This window comes from Asterias amurensis, chromosome 8, assembly GCF_032118995.1.
Source record: "Asterias amurensis chromosome 8, ASM3211899v1".
Classification (NCBI taxonomy): Eukaryota; Metazoa; Echinodermata; class Asteroidea; order Forcipulatida; family Asteriidae; genus Asterias; species Asterias amurensis.
The window spans coordinates 1,819,662-1,841,165 of record NC_092655.1 but is presented as its reverse complement, the minus strand read 5'-3'; the positions used below and the strand labels follow the sequence as shown (position 1 = coordinate 1,841,165).

General features: G+C 39.7%; 1 protein-coding gene and 1 long non-coding RNA gene across 3 annotated transcripts in view; one reads left to right on the top strand and one right to left on the bottom strand.

Annotated features, from left to right (window-relative positions):
• Positions 1-21,504, bottom strand: part of LOC139940561 (uncharacterized) — a 40,191-nt gene that overhangs the window by 16,753 nt on the left and 1,934 nt on the right. For both annotated transcript variants that reach the window (XR_011786469.1, XR_011786470.1), the window contains exon 2: positions 13,859-14,025. This is a non-coding gene — a long non-coding RNA (uncharacterized lncRNA). The remainder of the gene's footprint in view (positions 1-13,858; positions 14,026-21,504) is intronic.
• LOC139940559 (uncharacterized) overlaps positions 2,583-21,504 on the top strand; it is a 61,184-nt gene continuing 42,262 nt past the window's right edge. The window contains exon 1 of the mRNA XM_071936863.1: positions 2,583-2,678. The gene's annotated coding sequence lies outside the window, so the exon portion shown is untranslated. The remainder of the gene's footprint in view (positions 2,679-21,504) is intronic.

Sequence of the window (21,504 nt, the reverse complement as noted above, 5' to 3'; positions counted from 1 at the left end):
CACCCTCTGCCGAACAGCAATCTAACCATGAGTGATGCGTATAGCTTTACACGGTGTGGATTATAAGAATAGTAGAAAACTTGCAAAAACAGTAAAGTATAAAAATACTTTTTAGAGAAGTGTTGGTTCTGAGAAGAACCGATGTGGTCTCGACGTTTCGAACAGTATACTCTGCTCGTCTTCACGAGACGAGCAGAGAGTGTTCGAAACGTCAAGACCATACCGGTGGTTTCCAGCACTTCTCCCAAAAGAGTTTAATAATATTATATACATGGTTTTAGCTGCAAGTTTACTACTATAGTTGTTCTTAATCTTACCATGGTTTTACAACAAAAGCCACTCTGAAATGATATGTACATCAAGGCATTTGAGTTGTCAGGATTTTTCACCGACTGCCCGAGTCTTCATTATTTCTTGCCCCCACATAAACGAAAATACTTGGCCCTTGTTATGACCAGACCTTCAGATTTCCTATTTGAAATGATGTAGAGAGTCTATAAACCTCTCAAACGTAACACTCTGTTCATTCTGAGATCTTTATTTCCACACCAAGTTAAAATTGTTGTCAAATTTTTAGGGTTTTTAATTTTAATCTCGTCGGTGAGAAAAAAGACGTGCGTTTAGTCAATTCCCACGATTCTAGTGTGCATATAATTGTTACCGTAACATTCAATATAGTCTAACTGCAAATGTGAGAGCAAACTGTCTATTGTTAGGAGACCACAGGTTGCAATATTGGTCCATTTGCGGTTAAAAAGGGGAGAAAAGAAAAGCAAAGGTAACAAAACGAAGTCTATTTGCAACTTGCAAGTTGAGTCAACTGCCTTAACAACGTACGACTACGATCATGGTACGATTAGGCTGGCCAATGAACCGAGTTATATCACGCATTATCATGGAATGACTAATCCAACGTGGATACACGGTGGGTTGATATTATTGATTAATTTTGGTTTTACCCATTACGATGGTAAGAACATGGTTTGATATTGAAATAATTACATTCATGATAATTTACAACAACAACATATTTGAGAAAAGAGGAGAAACAAAATAAAACAATTAAAGACAACACATTAAAAATCCAAACAGAACATCGGGGTATTAACCACGTTAGAGTAAACAAAATCACGAATCATTTTCACGCATTTAAAGTATGTGTTCAAGAAGTGGTCGGTGGTACTATGTTTTGCTCATATTCCAGTGCCGGCAATATATGTCTGGTTCCCGATACCGACACAGTGTTAATGATATATGTTCTTGTCATTTCACACGGAGGGGCATGTCTAATTGTCATACAAACCTCGTTTTGGTAACATTCAGTTGGATGTGAGAAAAACAAGATGGTTAATTTTGGTAAAGGTCTTTGATGCGTACACCCTCTTTGTTGATCATTAGGTTCTACCCTTAGTGTTAAACTTCAGGAACTTGCTGTCGCAAAATAACAAATTTAATTTCCATGACACTTTAACGACCATGACACTTTGTTCTTAGCTTTTGGTATGTGGCTGCCGAAAAAGGACTTATCCGTTCGGCACTGTATAATGACATGGGCACATTGCATTTCCAGTAACAGCCAACCAAAGAGGGCATGCTACAAAGACTACAACCAAAAGAAGAAAGGCAGTACAATAGTACCTCTCTTGTACAGCACCATAATATTTTGGCTGGTATTGTGCGAGTCCCTGCACTATATAATGGATATGTTTGGGGAATTACACAGTAGAGAGCAGATAACACAAGCGTTTGCCTTGTGCTGGTTTTCTGTTCTGACCGCGCTACAGATTTGTTGTCAAACCGGGATCATAAAAGGGGGGAAGACGACAACAAAAGCCAGGTACAGGTGAGGTGTGACTGCTGTTTTTTTACCGGAAGCTTGAGATCAGAACGGTGTCACTCTCACAAACACGTCTACTTTTACCAGCCTTACCAGGGATTTGTACTCATGTTGCGAAAACAGTTCTTCGGAAAGACTGCTATTATATTGCGGAATCTCGCCGAATCTTTGTTTGGCTCATGATAGTTGAGAGCGGTGTTGTCATGGTGTGGAGTGCTTGTTAATCAACTAAGAGAATAGAGTGTTACTGAAAACTGAACACCTTCGAGTGTGTATACTGTGCAGGGGAATTACCCACATGTTTCTGTGTTTACGCATGTAGGGGAAACATGCAGGTGTTGAATTCACACGAAACACGTAAAAACGTCTGACGGACAAATGCAGTCCTAATCGACGGTGTGTAGCTTGGAGTTCCTAGTTCAAAACTTAGACGGGTGTGTTGCTGATGTGTACAGTGTCGTATGTAAAGACCGGCTTTGTTTTTCATGATTGTGAGAATGTTAACTCGAACGTCGAACTCCTTCACAGCAGTTCCCGATTGAGTTGGAAACGTTAGCCACTGCGTGTATACGATTGCCCTCGTGTGATGGTATTTGTTTTGAATGGAAATCTCGTTGACGTGTGTGTTACGTTTATTAATCAGAATAACTTTTAATTACCAATGGGCGATTTGGACGTTGACTTTGTTTACTAAAGAACTGTTTACCAACAATTGAAACACATAGATGGTATTTTCTCTGATTGGTTAGATTCGGACAAGCGGACTGGAATATCTATTGAATTTCAAGTGAAAACTTTGGGAAAGTGAAAAACATCAGTGTCGTCACAAGTCTCTCAAATGGTAAGTTTTTTCTCATTAATTAAGTTTCACTAGTTGTATCAAATCACTACCATTTAGACATTTTACCTTTTTGAAGGTATTATGCAGAATTGGTAAGGATAAAACACAATTGTTTAATAGTCTCAAATCTTACCGATTATAAAGTTAGTATGAAACACTTCTTTCTGTGAAATATTTCCCTCATAAACGAAGTGATATCAGACAAAACTATATCTGAAAACTTAACATACCTGCAACAGCTGATATCTTTTGTTACGACCAAAAGCAGGACAATGTGTTCACATGCCGAAAATTGGCACGGTCATGGTTTTTCAATATTTTCTCCTGACTCGCAGAGCGAGTCCAGCCACAAATTGTACATTTGTTATTCCGTGGTTGATAGCACAAACCATGAACTTTTATGTCAGATCTACCAATCCTCTATAACACCTTTAATCAAAAGGGACGACAATTGTTTTGTGACTGATTGCAGTTTTTTCAATTGGAAACAATATTATTGGAAGGTTTTGTAAAACAATTTTCAAATTGGTCCGAATTGTCTTCGGTACACAGCCTGTGTACAAGGGAATCACTTCGGTTACGAGTTGACTTGGAGACGACCCTGGGTTTACCATTGTGGAATAACATTAGCCATTCACCTTTAAGGCAGTGGACACTATTGGTAATTACTCAAAATAGTTATTAGCATAAAACCTTATTTGGTAACGAGTAATGGGGAGAGGTTGATAGTATAAAATATTGTGAGAAACGGCTCCCTCTGAAGTAACGCAGTTTTCGAGAAAGAAGTACTTTTCCACCAATTTGATTTCGAGACCTTAGATTTAGAATTTGAGGTCTTGAAATCGGGCATCTAAAAGCACACAACTTCTTGTGACAAGGGTGTTTTTCTTTCATTATTATCTCGTTACTTCGACGACCGATTGAGCTCAAATTTTCACAGGTTAGTAATTTGATGCATATGTTGAGATACACGAAGTGAGAAGACTGGTCTTTGGCAATTACCAATAGTGTCCAGTGTCTTTAAACGCACGAGAGCCACAAGCTCCGAGCCGTGCTTTTGAAAAGGTGTCATTGAAACCGAGGGCTGTAGAGAAATAGTCTGGTCCCTAAGGGGTGAACATCACTAGTCATGATTGCCAGGAGACAAGACATTGACGGCACTGTCAATTTACAAATTTGACAATGTTTTGTATCATGTTGGAACATTTTGAAACTCATGTTTAAGCTAGCCCTGTGTAACACCATGGAGGTAGAAAATTGTTACATCGTGCACTCATAAAGTCAAGATAGGCGAATCCAACAGTGTTGTATTGTAGTAGGTTGTACCCGTATATATATTACCCGTAATAATTTCTGGCTTCACGTTGTAATATTTATTGCCTGTTCTTTTATTGTCTACAAAACACCCGATGCGACAAAAGTACCATTCACGCGAGAGGCTTTTTCGCCTTGGGCCTTTTACCTTAACAAAAACCCAACAAAGGTTCAAATTGACAAGTACAAATTATGCGTGTAAAAACAGAGTTTTACGACAGAAGTCAAAGAAAAAAAGTGTGGAAAAAGTTGTAAAATGAGATTTGACGTTTAACGCAAGGGGCCATTATCACCAATGGGTGTGAGTGTTTGGCAGACACGTTCGAAATATAATGCTTGGAGCCCAGTTGAACACTGCTGTGAAAACGGTGTTTCTAGCCTTATGCTCAAGCTATCCTCAACAATTTGCTCTCCTTCGGTATATTTACAGCAGGGTGTATTTTTTCCCCACGTCCAAGTGTATACGATTTCAGTTGACTTTCTGACATAGGAACCCAGGGAAATGCCGGATAACATGTTTTACCTTTTTATGGTTTGTTGAGCACACACAATAAAGCTTTATTGTGAAGGTATATGTAGGTGAATGGCCTACCAACAAAAGAGTTACCAGCAAAGATTAAAATCGTGAACTCAAAAGCTTTCGTGTTATTTGTTGCACGTCGAAGCCCTTTTCAGACGAAAACTTTCGGCCCCTTCACCCCGCCCCAAACCAACCCCTGTCCGACACGCCCATTGCTGTTTTCAGTTTACACGCAGACAAAAATGTCAGGGTTTTGAGTAAAAGGCAAGAAAGTCCAATCTATATCTGAATCCTAAAAAAATCGCGTGTTTAAAGTTCATTTCCATGATCGTCGTCTTCCTGCACTGTGAAGAAACGTCCTCATATGTATATTGAATTGGGTGTGAACAAACATGTCTAAACAAAACTCAAGGCAAGTTGGTATTAGACACTTCTCTAGATACAAATGTCGTGGGTTCGAATCCCACCCGAATAATATGCCTATTGCAATGGGCCCATCTTACTCCCTTGGCAGACCACCACATGTAGACACCTTGTGCCGGGACTGGTTTTCAGTGCCTTACTTGACTGCGTGGGTTTTTCCCTGGAATAGTTCTCTGGGGTTTTCCTCCCACATATAACACTGAAATTTCGTCATCATCTTCTGTTCTCGTTTGGCTCTAATGAGAGCGTTGAGAATATTTATCCAGGTCTTAAAGAAAAGTTCTTAAAAAAAAAACTTAAAAAAACTATTCCCCAAACAATTGCCACAACACACGCGGTAGCTCCTATTCGAGGTGCACATCAAGAAGTCCAGATTCTCGCGAAAACTCGCACACTCTCGAGGTCAACTTTACAGTCTATGTTTGCACCCTCACGATAACTCGGTCATTGTGTTTCTCGTTCTATCCAAACCATCAGTCTGTTGCGCCCTCAGCACTCCGTGCCTGATATACTTTGTCATTTTAGGCGGATAATTTGCATTACAACTTTCAGGTGTGATGGTGTGACCCACCACCTTATTGTTAAAATGGGTCAAATAATGATTCCTGTAAACTAGGGGAAAATTCTCAGGTACTTATGAATTATCCACCTGTATTATGTTAACACATAAGGAAAACACCGACTACAAACCTAAAAAGGGTGTACGTGCTGAACATAAATAGGTCATACACAATCCAGTTTCGGCAAAGTGTGAAAAGTTTATTCTTTCACATGGAAAACCTATTTTGTAGGCAGGTGCTTTTGTGGGGGAAAGAGGAACACCCTTTGTGAACCAGAGTACATAGCGGGAATATGTCGGCATGATGTGGGATAGTTGAGGTTGGGTGGGTGGTGTTTTCTACCACATAACACGCGACTAGCATTCCATAGGTACATTTGGCGCGTGGCCACAGTCTGCTTTACCAGGATTTCAGACGAATATCCTGAAATGGTCTGTTGAAGCAGATACATAGGGATCTCTGGCGGGGGAAACATTATGATGAATGTCAACCATGTTTTAATATCAGTCATATTATAACATGGGATTTGAGGCATTGCATGGTGAGGTATCGATACTATTTGGTCTGCGGTAACATTAACACAGTGTGTATATCTACTTGCCAGGTAGAGTTTGTTCTTTGGAGAACTGTCTTGCTATATTTATTCTACTGCCGCGGAGTAGATTTTGCGGATTGTTTCTCAGTTCTGAAAAGGACTGTCTTGCTTTTAAACTACTACCTGGGCGGAAGGTAGAAACGTTTGGGACTGCTTCTTTAGCTCATATATAGGATCGTTTTTAACTGCACTTCCACGGAGTGAGTTCTTATAATTGGTCTCTAATATTATATAATGTTATTCAATTACACTTCGAAAGGTGATCCTTCTCTTGCCTCTTACGAAAATGTTCTGTCTCTACAATGAGTAATGTCCATAAGAAGGATATGTAACTTTGAATGGTGGAAGTTTACCTAAGACAGGTTTGCGGTAACACTTTTTGTTAATATCTCTTTTTGAGTAGTGTTAGTTCTGAAAAGAAACGGTGGTTAACGACTCAACTTTTCGACTAGTATGCTCTGATCATCTTAAGGAGTGTGCATGTCGGAAACGGAAATGTGTTCGTTGCTTTTGAACGGTTTTATATCTGTTGAACGAGGCGGCTTGCTGATTGAACTTAGGTCAATTGTTTATGAACAACAAATGCAACTGCGGCGACCAACCGACAAAGGTATTGCGCTCATTAAAAATCCTCTGAAGGTTTTGCCGACATTAAAATGTCGTGGGAACCCGCCTGGTAGTTATTCAAGATATGAAAGGAAGAAAATTATTACATACAAAAAATTATCAATAAAACAGGCATCAGTAAATTATATTGTTTATGGAGCTCTTGAAGTATCCAAAAGTGAAGTCGGTTGACAAAGGCGTTTTGGCGGGTTAAGATGTTTTGGGACTGAGCCGCGTTTGTAGACAAACAACTTTCAAAGGAACAGTTTTGTATAGGCGCGTATAGTATAGAAGTCCTTTAAGCTAAGTACCAAAGTGGGCTGAAATTGTTAACCTTTTATGCGAGGCAAGTTTTTTGAAAGTTACAACGAGCAATCAGCATTGAACCGAAAACAGTCTTACAAAAGTTGGGTTCTTTTTTCTTCTCCGATTTCCAGTCACGCGATGCATTCATTGGTAATTGCGGGTAACACGCACTTGTGCAAACTATTACTGTTGGCTGACGGCTGGTACAACTTTTGACGATCGTAAAGATAACAAACAAAGATCCCGCGGACGAGCGGCTTACTGATGAAACTGTTTTGATTTTGGCTCAGTTTCACTGACATTGCGTCTACCTTTTTACACATTTACGAACTGAAGTTATTTCTGGATTTCTGTTGAAAATAGTTCAGCTCTTGGTTTCGTCATCCAAGCAACCTTTCACTTGTAAGAACTGATGTTACATACTGGTAAGTTTGCAATCAAAGTTAAAGACACTGGACACGTTTGGTAATTGTCAAAGACCAGTTTTCTCACCTGGTTTATCCCAACATATGCATATAGTCAAATTGTGGTCAATATTGGTCATTGAAGTTGCAAGAAAATAATGAAAGAAAAACACCCTTGTTGCATAAAATTCAGATGCCGAATAAAGGCTGTAGTCTTTTAATGTTTGAGTGAGACGTTACCTTTTTCTCAAAAACTACGTTACTTCAGGGTGCCGTTTCTCACAATGGTTTATACTATCAACAACTCTCCGTTGCTCGTTCCCAAGTAAGTTTTTATGCTAACGGTAACCTTGAGTAATAACCTAAAGTGCCTTTAAACTGAGCCTAGTGCCTGAAAGATGTCCAATTTCTTCATATAGGAATACCCACCATGGAAAATATTTGGCTTCACAGAGGAAGGACCCCGCGCTCAAATCAAAACATGTGGACATTTTTATCACAGTTTTGGGTCAGGTTTTTCCAGATGGTTAGTATAAAAAGCTAACTTTACGGTGAACGTGTTTTCAGGTGTTTTGCATAAATTGTTGTTCGTGCCCAGATAGGTCCTGCTGTTTCCAAACCATGTTCGTAAACAACCCCGTGGATAGTTTGCCACAGTACAAACGACGGCGTTTATTTTGACACTTTACATAATTATAGACCCAATGTACACACACTTGTTCTAGTGCGATTGCGTCAGTTGAGTTGGGTTACCAGAACCTCGTTGCTTATAATTTTTTTATTCACATTATATCACACGTGCTTTTAGGCAAGTGTTTTAGCCGTTCGTTAGGATTCTTACCAGTCCGTTTCAATTTCAAGTGTATGCTTGCTCCATGGTGAAAGTCATGATGCGATGTAACTTTTGTAGGACAAAAAACACAATGTCCAGAAATGTACACTAAACTTACACAGTTTGAAGATAATGACAGTAGAAAGCTTGAAAATATTACGTGCTGAGGTGCTGTAGATTTTGGGAAATGAGTAAAACAATGTCATGAAAATAATTTTCGTCTCACGAGACGAAAATTATTTTAATCATTTACAAACGTATTTTCATGACATTGTTTTACTCATTTCTCAAAAACTACAGCACCTCAGTAAGTAATATTTGAAGGGAAGCTTTCCACTATCATTATCTTCAAACCCTGTTAGTTTAATGTAAATCTATGGACATTTTGAAAAGGTACCCAAATCCTTTAACCCAAAACGCAGCTTGACTTCGTGCCCCAGTTTTACTGCCCGATGTGGTTTATTTCCATTGGAGGAAAAGGTCGGATTGGTAACTGCGTGTGACGGATCTAGTTCTTTGTCAATTACTGAAACGCGAAAACAACTGTTTTGTGGCCCACATTGCCTGGATATGTGTGCCTCACAGTTTGAGTCTAATTGAGGGTCGACTTGGTCAAGTTCAAGGCTACTGGTATCTAGTCTGTCTGTGTCGGGTTGTCCTTTTAACTTTGGGCTCTTGATCTAGATTGGTTCAAGTGAAGCTAAGCGTACTTGAAAAAGGGAGTCTGTGAAATGGAACAACAGGCCGGTATGCTTCGTATTGAAAAGGCAAGGGCACCAAGGCATTTTCTCACTGGTAAAGGGCACCATGAGAAAAGTTTACATTTCTACTGGAGCATTTAAGGGTACACATTCAATGACCAGGGGGCATGGTAGGAAGTATCAGATCTTGAACAAGTACTATTGATAGATGCAAATTTCATTCCCCTTTTCAGCAAGCAAAGATGTAAATTGCAACCACACATAACATAATATATAAGCAAGGCTCTACTTTCGTCGTTTTATATAAAATTTTAGTTCATCTTCCCGCGACGACGGTATTAAACTGGGATCGGTTCACCACTTTGAACGTACTACGGAGACCACATCTCGGTCTACTGACGTCACGGTTTGCACGAAACGCCACACCCTGCACTACACAAAGTCAGTATACAATCGTTTCCAAAGTTGCTGACTCTGGCTACTGTAGCCAGAGTCAGCAACTTTGGAAAACAAAATCAGGTGAAGTGAAAATCACCTTCGTGTCAGGTGATTATACAATGCCGGCAAGAGCTCACCGTAACTTTGATCTCACGTTACAACGCTCTGCGTCCACCGCGGGTTGGATTGCACAAGACCGTGAGACACACAGCAGTGGCTAATACAAGTTGACATAATGGGACACCAGTGTGTCTCGGTAAATTAACCATAACCATGTGAAGCTTGGTGCTTTTATCACTGATAGTCGGGTACCTTTGAGTCGAGTATCAACTAGGGTAGCTGAGCAGTACGAGTACTTGATCCCGCGATTGAGTAAGAGTACGGTTAATCAGTCAAGTACAGTCGATTTCAAGTCCTGTCGAGGGGATTGCAGAGTAGTACTTTTGTAAAAGTACTTTGGGCCCGTGATCGACTACGAGTGTTAGTAAATCAGTCAAGTGCTTTTCAGTTGAGTTCAAGATGATATGTGGAGTACTAGGGTGGCAGAGTAGTACTTTTGTAAAAGTACTTTGGGCCCGTGATCGAGTACGAGTGTCAGTAAATCAGTCAAGTGCTTTTCAGTTGAGTTCAAGATGATATGTGGAGTACTAGGGTGGCAGAGTAGTACTTTTGTAAAAGTGCTTGGCCCCGTGATTGAGTACGAGTGTCAGTAAATCAGTCAAGTGCTTTTCAGTTGAGTTCCAGTTGTGTCGAGTACTAGGGTGGCAGAGTAGTACTTTTGTAAACGTTTTTGGCCCCGTGATCGAGTACGAGTGTCAGTTGCTTTTTGCAACCTGTATGCCACACGGCCTTTATTTATGAATGACCTTTTCGACTAGATTTTCATATATTTTTTTCTGGACTAGTTGTGTTCTTACTCACTATAATTAATCGGGGAAACGTGAACTTTCTCCTGAATAATCGATGCACGTAGGCCACCGCTAGGGTCGACTTTATAATGCTGCGCTCATAGTCTGGACCTGTTGTCAGTTATTTTTGTGAAAGAAGTTTCGCCATGGGGTATATGTGGGGTAAACAGGTCCAAAATTTAACCTTGTCCTCAATCGGTTTTGGACGAGTGGGAAGGCTGCCTGGGGTATAAAGGGAGAGAAATTGGTACACGTCTTGCTGTGTTATAAACCAAACAACATATAGGCCTAGATTAATCAGTAAAACTGTCATTCGTTCAGAACTCATGGTAACTAAGTGTGCAACGAACGATTCCCTTGTATTTAGCAAAATAGTTTCCAGCTTTAGATTTTAGACATTGGCATTCAGTGACTGATTTCCCTTCTATAGCAGAGCAAAATGCTTCACAACATGTTTCAGTTGCTACTCAAAAATCACGATTTGCTTGCTGTTCAATATTGTAATTCAGTTTGCAAAATAAGTTCAGTCTACATTTTTTGCTACCCATATGACGAAATTGTTCCCTGCAGTGTAGATTAGACCTTGTTATATAGGTATAGAAAATCATCAATCATTTTCGAATCTAAACACAATGTACGACGTTCGATGTTGTCTTTAAGTTGGGATGCATTATTTCATATCGTACTTTTTATTATCTTTAAGTTTGTGGGACCATATATTGTTGAATCTACCCATCCACGAGTCCAGTCATTAACACTGAGCATAACGCAAGTTAAAGGTGTTACACATGATTGCCATATAGCTTACAAAACGGAATTGTACTTGTATTTTTAATTGCTGTGATAACAACACAATTTATGCATGACTAACGCCAAGGTTGCTTTAATTTGATGACCGTGATTGAACCTTTGCTGGTTGGGGCGGGGTGGGGGAGGACCTTGGCCGATTTCAGGAGAAATGTTGTGGTGCAAGACGCTGCGTTGGCGACCAACTACGGCGCATGCGGTTTTTACTGCATCAATCCCCCACACGTCAAATTATAGACTCGCCCTCAAGGCGTTGTAAACACATTAATAATCGGTGTTTGCCTTCGCATTGACTGGTGTACAGACGATTGCCAACATTGCAAGACCTCTAAAGTGTGACATTATTTTGTGCAAAATCTCAAAATTACGTACATGCATGTATAGCAGGCCTGGCATTTCACGGAGGCCATGGTCTCCGTTGCCCCTGGTCTTGGCCTTTTAAAGTTTCCCATTGACTTTAAGATTTTCTAGGAAGTGCCCCATCGCGAACTGAAAGTTCAAAGATGAACAGTTTTAACTTCGGTATTTTGGAAGAGCAGAATCATCTTCATCCCGTAGTTTAAGATAAACACATACAAACACCTAGTCCTATCAAACATAATCAAACTAGTCCATAACTTAGGACTAGTCCTATGACTCTTTAGGAGTAATTAAAAACTAAGTTAGGACGAGTAACTCATCCTCGAGATGAGGCTTGTCTAAATTTTTTGTGAAATCCAGATCCAGTTTTTGGTCAGTATGACCTGGATTGTGAGTAAAAATGACACAGAGTTAAAATTCCATTTTTAAAACCTCTTGTCGGGTCAGCCTGACTCGGAAATGGTCAGCCCCCCACCCCCCACTTCCCCGTTCTCTGAATCATCCGGGTCAACTCTGACCCAGGAGTTCTGAGTCCATGACGAGAAGAGAAACGGTATCCTCTAGAAGACTTATCATACAATCAGACATTATGTCCTCGGATAACCTATGGGAAAGAAATGATTATTAACAGTTTTGTCCAGAAAATAAATAAGTTGATCCTAGCTGTCGTCAGGGGGCTTTACTGTGCAAACCGCCAATGGGGGTTATCTTGGTCCCGTGAGTTTGTGGATCCAACAGACCTCAAATTTGTCCAGGTTAAGTCTCTATAAACATTGTGTGTATGTTGAGGTTGTGGATATCAGATTGCAGGATCATTCTCTGGTTTATGATTTGTCACCATTGGCTTAGGGTGGGGGTACCTCCTTGGAACTTTCTCCTGCTGGAGTAAAGGAATTCCCAAGATCGAAGATGTGGTTTTGGGATTCCTTAAATATTGGAAAAAGGAAAAAGACCTGAGAAACGTTTTGTATCGCATTTTGTTTGCATTTTGCTGTATGTCCATTATCACAATTGTAAAAAAATAGATGCACCAACCTGTTTGGTGTTACTTTGTATTGTAATGGATAAGAATACTATAACTGACGGTGAAAAAGTTGTCTCTTCGTTCGCAGAACCATCATTCATGTTCATGTTAGTATAGAACACTCACAACAATTGGTAATATTTTTAAATATTTTTTTTTGTTTATTACAATGTGACAACCATATTATAAAATGCTCTTAATCGTTGTTTGCGCCTCAAGTCAGATTCAATTTCAAAATCTTCTATCTTTGTGTTCACTAATAACCTTATAAACATAGCCCATTTCTCAAATAGAGAATGGCTCTTCAAAGAGCCGGTGTTGTGTCAAAATATTTGAAAAATCCACCTTTTTCTGGATTGGGTGTAATTGTGGTATATCAAGCCCCTCAAACTTTCTGACTGACAGTCCAGTACAGTAATTAGTGTCAACTCGTCATCAACGTATCCGCCAATTACCCCACCCTCCTCAGCAGCCTTAATGAGTGACTCCACACCACACGATAATTACTCCGAGGAGGTACTGCCAGTGTTTTGGCATAGCTTGGTGGGTGCACTACGCCACCGTGGCGGTACACGCTGGGGTGGATAAACGCAGCTCCACGTGGGCTCAGATAGGAGTAGCTGGAATGGCATTGCGTCCACAAAATGTTGCTTATATTGGAATAAACGGTCTCAATTTGCCTTTGCAGAAGCAAGTTTTGTATAAAAAAAATGTTTATAAGAAAAAATGGACCCTCACAATTTTTTTCAGTATGTGATTCAAGTCAAAGGCTTGATATTTTTCCTAGTCTGGCTTCCGATTTGTTTTTAATGAGAGGTCGTTTACAGCCTATACACTATGTGTACATATAGGTCAGCCCCTGTGCTCTATAAAATTGTTCCACTTTTTTTAAGAACCACATGCCTGCAAGACGCATCTTTCTGTCGAATGAGGCTTAAAGACACTGGACACTATTGGTAATTGTCAAACACCAGTCTTCTCACTTGGTGTGTCTCAACATATGCATAAGTTAACAAACCTGTGAAAATTTGAGCTCAATTGGTCGTCGAAGTTGCGAGATAATAATGAACGAAAAAACATCCTTGTCACATGAAGTTGTGTGCTTTCAGATGATTGATTTCGAGACCTCAAATTCTAAATCTGAGGTCTCGAAATCAAATTCGTGGAAAATTACTTCTTTTTTCGAAAACTACGTCATTTCAGAGGGAGCCGTTTATCACAATGTTTCATACTATCAACCTCTCCTCATTACTCATTACCATGTAAGGTTTTATGCTAATAATTATTTTGATTAATTACCAATACCTTTTAATGTGTAATTACCACTGCCTTTAAATGTGTGGTCACAAAAGTACCTAACCAATAAGAGTGCAGAAACTTACCAGGTTCAACTGCGCAGGACAGCTCACAAAAGCACCCTCCATGCCTCAACGGAGATACCGTGGTCCGGAAAAAACCATGAACTGACGGGCCATGGATACCACGATACCGAAAAAGGCATAATTCAGTTCAAGAAGGTTCCAAAAGTCAAATATGTTGTAAGCCCACCCTAACAGAAAAATTGAGAAAAATTAGGAACAAATAACAAACAAACAAAACCAAAACACATTGTTTCAAAATACATCGTAAACATCAACTGAAAAGTACACTACATCGTTAGACCAATAAAACTTTTAAGAGATAGTCAACGGCCTTACAGTAGCATTATGAAACGAATAAATAAATAAATACATAACCATTGTTTGTTAAACGAAATGCCTTGATCAGCCTCCACGAAAGAAAAGTTCCTTTGAAATAATTTCATAATTTTTTAGCATTTTTGCCCATTTCTTTCTGATTAGAAGTAAATATTGACGCCGTTTCCTCCCTTGATATCTCTTTAACGTTGTGTCGACCTTGTCAGTTTTAAGCGCTGTTTAATGGCCCAGTGCCACCGAGTGACAGGGTGTGAGATCTCCCGGTGATAGAGTACTTAAGGCTGAAAAACATGGGTAGGGCACCCGTCATATCAAGCCGGTTGGATACCACTGGACCTACCCGCCAGTAACGCTTCATCAGCCATATAAATGAAGGTCCTATCTTATACCATAACGTATAGACATTGGTCATGATTTTGTTTTTCAATTACAAGGTTTAATCAATCAAACTACATTTAGAATTTCTTAAAAGACACTGGACACAATTGGGAATTGTCAAAGACCAAGTTGTGTGCTTTCAGATGCTTGGGTTCGAGACCGCCAAATCTAATGCCGGGGTCTCGAAATCAAAGTCGTTGAGAATTACTTCTCTCTCGAAAACTACGCAACTTCAGAGGGAGCAGTTTCCCACAATGGTTTATACTATCAACCTCGTGACCAAGTGAGGTTTTATGCTATTAATTATTTTGAGTAATTACCAATAGTGTCTACGGGGATGAAGCAGTTCTAGAAGACTTGCATTAGAGGAATGGAAACTTTGCATGGTGGAGAATGTATTCTATAGAAAGGTGTGGGGTAACACCGTAGGATTTGAACTTTGCATGGTTGAGATACGATCTGGTGAGGTTTGCTGTTCAACACCATGAGTAGGTAGTGACACCATTTATAAATACAACTATAATTTGAACTATGCATGGTGGAGATATAATCAAAGTAATGTTGGCAGCTCTGCAATATGTAATTTTTCTAACTTCGTAATGTATTTATCTTTTGGAAGAAATGGGCAACTTGAATTAACGATAAGTCGTATTGTATGTCGGTTAAACCAGCTGCGCATCAAGCATATTTTTTAACTCATCCCAAGAACAAACGTGAGCCCGTCTGCGAAATCTCAGTTGTGTAGATCTTGTTTGTGAAGAAGATCACGAGGGACCATGGGCAGTCAAAATGTTATTCACGAAGTGCATTTCTAAAATTTCACAACAACCATGCTAAAATTAAGCAAGGGACCCCCGCTAAACTGCTGTCGTGTGAAAAGGGCTTCAATCGCCTACGTATGATTGGCCGTTATGTTTTGATGAGTTTTCAATGCGTGTGTTGCACCCTAGAGAAGTTGTTGCACCTCGCTCACGAGCTCGATCTGTTCTCGCTCTATGTTTCTGCTCACCAACAACCTTGATTTGACAGCTTTCGGGCACCCTGCCTCCCTGCCACCCACATCACCATCCCAACCATGTGCCAATCACGCATCATTCTTGTGTCAGCACTCTGACGTTGGTGGTAACCCACGGGCTCACGGGAGCCTATCATGTTGAAAAGGTTAAACATTTAAACGTGCATAGCGTTCACCCAACAAGTAAAACAAAATAGCACCATCATAGACAAGGTGCGTGTATTCGAAGTTTTAAATCACAGGCAAGCCGGATGCTCTACTGTTTACAGATCACCCCCTGGTAAAACCCCTAGCCAGAAAATGTTTAACACCTTGATGAAGTTGCATGTGTCTTGTGACGGGAGCTTATAAACTCCGTTTGTTGACGTTTCTGACAGTTGAGTGACACCCGTGGTAGAGAGCGAGGCGTGCGCCTCTGCGTCCCCCACGAGCCCACTGGTCTGTACACGCTGTATATAAAAACGGCCCGGAGTTATACTACCGTAAACAGTGATGAGCGATAGACCATCAAGACGACACGGCCGAAGAATCGAGAAAACTCTCCAAGCGCTTGCCCGTATCCATTTCTCATTTGGACTTATTGTGGAAAACGACTTTTGTTTATTGAAGAAGTATCTTGGATTTTAGAATTGGATGTACCCTACCCACCCATGCAAGTTCAGATGATGAAATAGGTGAGATATTGTAATAATTTAGGATCATATAATAATTCAGGAGTTACCACACAATGTCATTGAGTTTTATAGTATTTTAGCTCTCTGCTTCATGCAGAAAATTCGAAAACTCATTGCGTCCAATTGTTTTTTCCAAAGTGGAGATCCCTGAAATACCGTTATCACCTTTTGTGTTCAAACTTTAAAATAACGAAAGGCAATCGAACATGACTATTTATTTTTTTCTGTTATGTGTTTCTATTTTTATGATTAAAATTCGAGTTGTCAAAATTATTCAAATATTTGAATAACGCATCATTCAGCGCAGTTCATGTGTAGGTCGTGTTTTTTATGCAGGACCTAAAGTAAAATATAAATAAATACGGGCATAAGTTTGAGTTGGCGACTTGCGTAATACTTTAAAGAAGTAGACAGTCTGAGTATAAATATGTCTTTGTCAGGTATGTCATTTATCAGGAATTACTCCCGGTTCAAAACTGATTTCCTCAAATTCATCTCGAGCCTTTGAATGTTGGTGGATGAAGAATCACTTAGGGCGGTAACAAAATAGTCCACATTGTTCAAACATGCAGTTTGGTATTTCTGGTGATGCACGCAGAGATGGTGTAACGGGTGGGTCGAAGGGGTTAAACCAGGGCCCAATTTCATGGCTCTGCTTACCGTAAGCACGGAATCGGCGCTTACGGAAGCAGGGAATTATGTGCTTACTGCAAGCGTATTTCACGGGTTAGCGGCGAATTTGGGCTTCTGCGCGTGCGTACTCCACTTTACTAGGCATTATACGCTTACAAGGCTAGCGCAGAAATCCGGCGCTTGCACGTAAGCGGGGAATCGTGATCGTAAGCGCAGGATTCGGCGGTAAGCAGAGCCATGAAATTGGGCCCAGGTCTCTCCACCATTTCTTTTCTAAAGGACTTTTCACATTAGTCAAATCATGGAGAAATGGTCAAATCATAGAGCAAGGAACATGGTCAAATCTACTCCCTGCTTTATGGTATCATCAGGAAAGTCTCTTGATAAATGCGACAGAATTAAAAGGGTTCTCATGCAGTGAAGCTTAGCGTTGGTTTTAATGGATCCTGTGTATTGGTGGTATTAGTAACCGATGCATGACATGCATTGCACGCATCGTATCACACAACTCAATGATGGTCATAATATTTATGGGTTAAGATAAACGCTCACCGTAGATGGCGCCCTACCCTTTGTTCATATGTAGCGCTCACGACATTCAAGTTGACCATAAAAACACGTGTGTATTGAGCCATGCGGAGACCTCGCGTGTACAGAACTCCTTAAAAGTGGTTGTAACTTTTCTGTTGAATGGTCCATAAGTGACGGTTGAACACACCTTTTAAGGAGGGAACTGTTCTGCTCCGTCATCAAAGTTGGTGTTTCCGTTTCCAAGTTTTCTAAAATGTCGCCACACTAGTTCAGCTCTACCACTTAAAACTTTGGATTGTTTCTTTGGGGAGGAAGAGATTTGCTTAGGTAAATGAAATCATGTTCAAATTCGAAAAAAAAAAATCTGCAAAAGGCTGATTTCGGTTGTTACATCCAAAATTAAACATCGTGTGAGTAAATGTTGAAAATTGTGCATGTTTTTCCCGACATTTAATCCACAACGGATTAACCCACAATTTTAACAGGTTTGTAAGTTGTTGTTTCAAGTATCACACAGATTATGAACACTGCCTTCGACTATTTTATACAATTCAAATATAATCCTTTAAATAAATAAAAATATTTTACAAGTTAAAACACTGCACGTTTTCCCAAGAATCGATGAAACATGTTGTTGCGCCCCTGTATCGAGAGAGGAACACGGTGAAACATTCATTAGAACGTGACGTCACATCACCTATGACCTCACGTCACCAAAATAACTGTGGTATGCGCTAAAGATAAGTTATTTTATTTCCAGCTTGTAATGTACTATCTATATGTTGTTTAGTACAAGAGCAATATTGATCGGTCAGTGAAAACCGATAAGTACAGTTCTAGTCAAGTTTTAATCGTTTTAAAGCCCGTGACCTCACCGTGACCCCCAAAGGAATACGGTGCCTTGGATCGGTCGAGTTGGTCTTTGAAAAGCGCTTGTAACCGTTTGTTATAAAATGCTTAGGATTAGAAAGATATTTTAAAAGTAGAATACAATGATTCACACAAGTATCACTCGAAAATGCATGGTTTTTCGTTTGCCTCGTCGACTAACACGGTCGGCCATTTATTATTTGACTCCCATAAATGGCCGACCGTGTTACTTCGCAAAGTAAAATGAAAACCGCGCAATTTCGAGGCAAATGTGTGTGGATCGTTGTATTCTACATTTAAAACATCTTTCTAACCATATGCATTTTATAACAAACGGTTACAAACGCTTTTCAAAGACCAACTCGACCGATCCAAGGCAACGTGTTCCTTCAATTAACTCGCTTTCCAAACAAAATTGTTACACGCATTTCTTCATTGCATTTGGTTGCCTTACTTAAAGGAATGGGTGTGGGATTTTTGTTGTGTGTAGAGACAGTCCTGGTTAAATATAATGCTTACTCCCTGGTGTGACCCCTGCTTATCATGTCTGAATTATTTTAGTATATATCTTCAGATAGCGTGACCCGAATACCAAAGGGTGTGACATTCAACTTGGCTTCAACTATCTGATAAAACCAAGAAACCAAATACTCCACTCTATAACGAGACACCTACTACATCATACTATATTTTTTTATTTGGATGTCATTTCTGCTAAAGTTTGTCTCAGGTGAGCGGATGTGTTGTGGTTTTTTGAAATATCTAAAAATATCAAACTTGCTGCCGTTACATTTGTAGCACATGTAACAGGGAACGATTTCGTCCAGCGTTTTTGCATATCAAAATATTAGACTGAAAATTTTGTGCATAATGAATGCTAATAGCGAGTAGCAAATCCTGATTTTTGAGTAACAGTTGATAAATTTTGTGAATAGCATTTTGCTCTGCTTGACCGTACAAGGGAAATTGTTCCCTGATTAATTTGTTTCAGGTCTGCGGACTAGCTGTGGTCTTTTTGAAAATACATATCAAACTTGTCTGTGTTTAAGCCCCTCCCACTTTACCAGCAGTCCACCAATCAAGTAACACAGAGGTGACTTTTGTTTGTTGTTGTGACTGTCAGTCACTTGTGACCCATCACTCAAACCTTCTCTTGTCAGTCACCAGTTTGAGAGAGCCCTACCGAGGTGATGTTTTTTTTTTTTTTTTTTTTTTTTTTTCCTTGGGTTCCGCGGCACGCTCCCTTCTAGTAATCCTTGAGGTTTTTGTATAGTTTTTATTTTATTTTATTTTTTACTGTATTTCAACATCTTATGGTGAAGGGTTGGCCACGTGTTCGACTGCTGACAAATACCAGTTTTGGCTCTGGTTTTGGGATCACAGACGGGCTGAGAGAGCAAAGAGGCTTGGGGATAAACCAGGGATAGGATATGTCTGTAAATTGAGCTCCGTAAATATTTTGAGATTTCTTTTAAACCCAATGTTATACCTGCCACTCTCATCAGAATGTGGGACCATGGACATGCATTTCTCTTTCTTTGAAAAACTTTGACAGAATAAAAGTCTTCAGCGTATGATAGTAAAACTAACCACCAAGCAAGCTTCGTGCACTACTGCAGCAAGAGTTAATAAAACAATATTGTACGAAAGTGATACTGCCAGTTTAGCCTTGTTTTGGGCGACTTGCATGAAAAATTTTTTTTTTTAAAAGTGCTATTCAGAACCATCGCAACCTGTAGGGATATTTAAAGGCAGTAAACACTATTTGTTAATTCTCAAAATAATTGTTAGCATAAAAACTGACTTGGTAACAAGCAACGGACAATGGAAAGTTAGTGATAGTATAAAAAGTAGTGAGAAACGGCTCCCTCTAACTGAAGTGACGTAGTTTTCGAGAGAGAGAAGTAATATTCCGCGAATTTGATTTCGAGACCTCAGAATTAGATTTTGAGGTCCCGAAACAAAGCATCTGAAAGCACACAACTTCGTGTGACAAAGGTGTTTTTTCTTCCATTATTATCTCGCAACATCGACGACCAATTGAGCTCAAATTTTCACAGGTTTGTTATTTTATGCATATGTTGAGATACACCAAGTGAGAAGACTAGTCTTTGACAATTACCAATAGTGTCCACTGTCTTTAAAGGTTCTGGATGTAGCAGCACACCTCACTAGATTGTATCTCCACCACGTAAAGTTTCTAAACCTACTCGTGTACATATTACTACAAAGTGTAGATTTTATCTCCACAATGCAAAGTTTCTAATCGTACTCATGTATATGGTGTAAACACAAACTTGTTAGATTGTACCTCCACAATAGAAAATTTCAAACCCTACTCATGTTTGGTGTAACTAACTACAAAACTTGCTAAATTGTATCTCCACCATGCAAAGTTGGAAAGCATACTTATTATCCTATATTAATACCATAAATGCAACATCAATCATCTTTCCAAACAATTTAGACTATAGTGCTGAAATATTCTAAATATAAATGTATTCGAAGGAAGTATAATATTCTAGTAAAGTACTTATCAGTTGAGTATCTAGTTCTGCCGTGACCTATATTCGAGTACAAGTTCTTCGGGCCTATCGAGTACGAAAAGTGTATGGCTACCGGGTATTCTAAGAGCCGAGTACCGACCGAGTCCACAAACTGAGTACCAAGTACTTAGGTGTCTGAGTTCGAATGTTCTGACTTTCTTTTTTTAGCCACTTGAATATTTTCCCTCAAAATTGTTCTGGCTGCAGCTGTTTTGCATGCGGGGCACACATTTTGGATTTAATGACATGTCACGTGATTGTGTTCACACCTACACTGATTGGCTAAAGCCATGGCTTGAGGCAACGATTGGAGATTGAACACAACTCTTCCGTCCCAACTGTAGATGCGTCCCAATTGGGAACGGTCCCAACTTGAGTCTCACAGTTGGGACGGTCCAACGATAGACCGGGGCCCAATTTCAAAGGAATGATACGCAGACAATTTGGCTCACAATTTGTGTACCTTACAAAACTTTGCGGAAATAATTTCCTCTAATTTGGGTATATGCTTCATAGAATAATATATTCCTCAAAGCTCATATGCACACTCTTTTACAGTAAATAGTTTTGGCGTAATTCCTGTAGTACATCATGGGGAGGTCAATTACACACGTAACACCATTAATTTTTAACAAATTAGGATAGTCAGAAATGGTGCAGGCGACATGTATTCTGTCCTGCAAC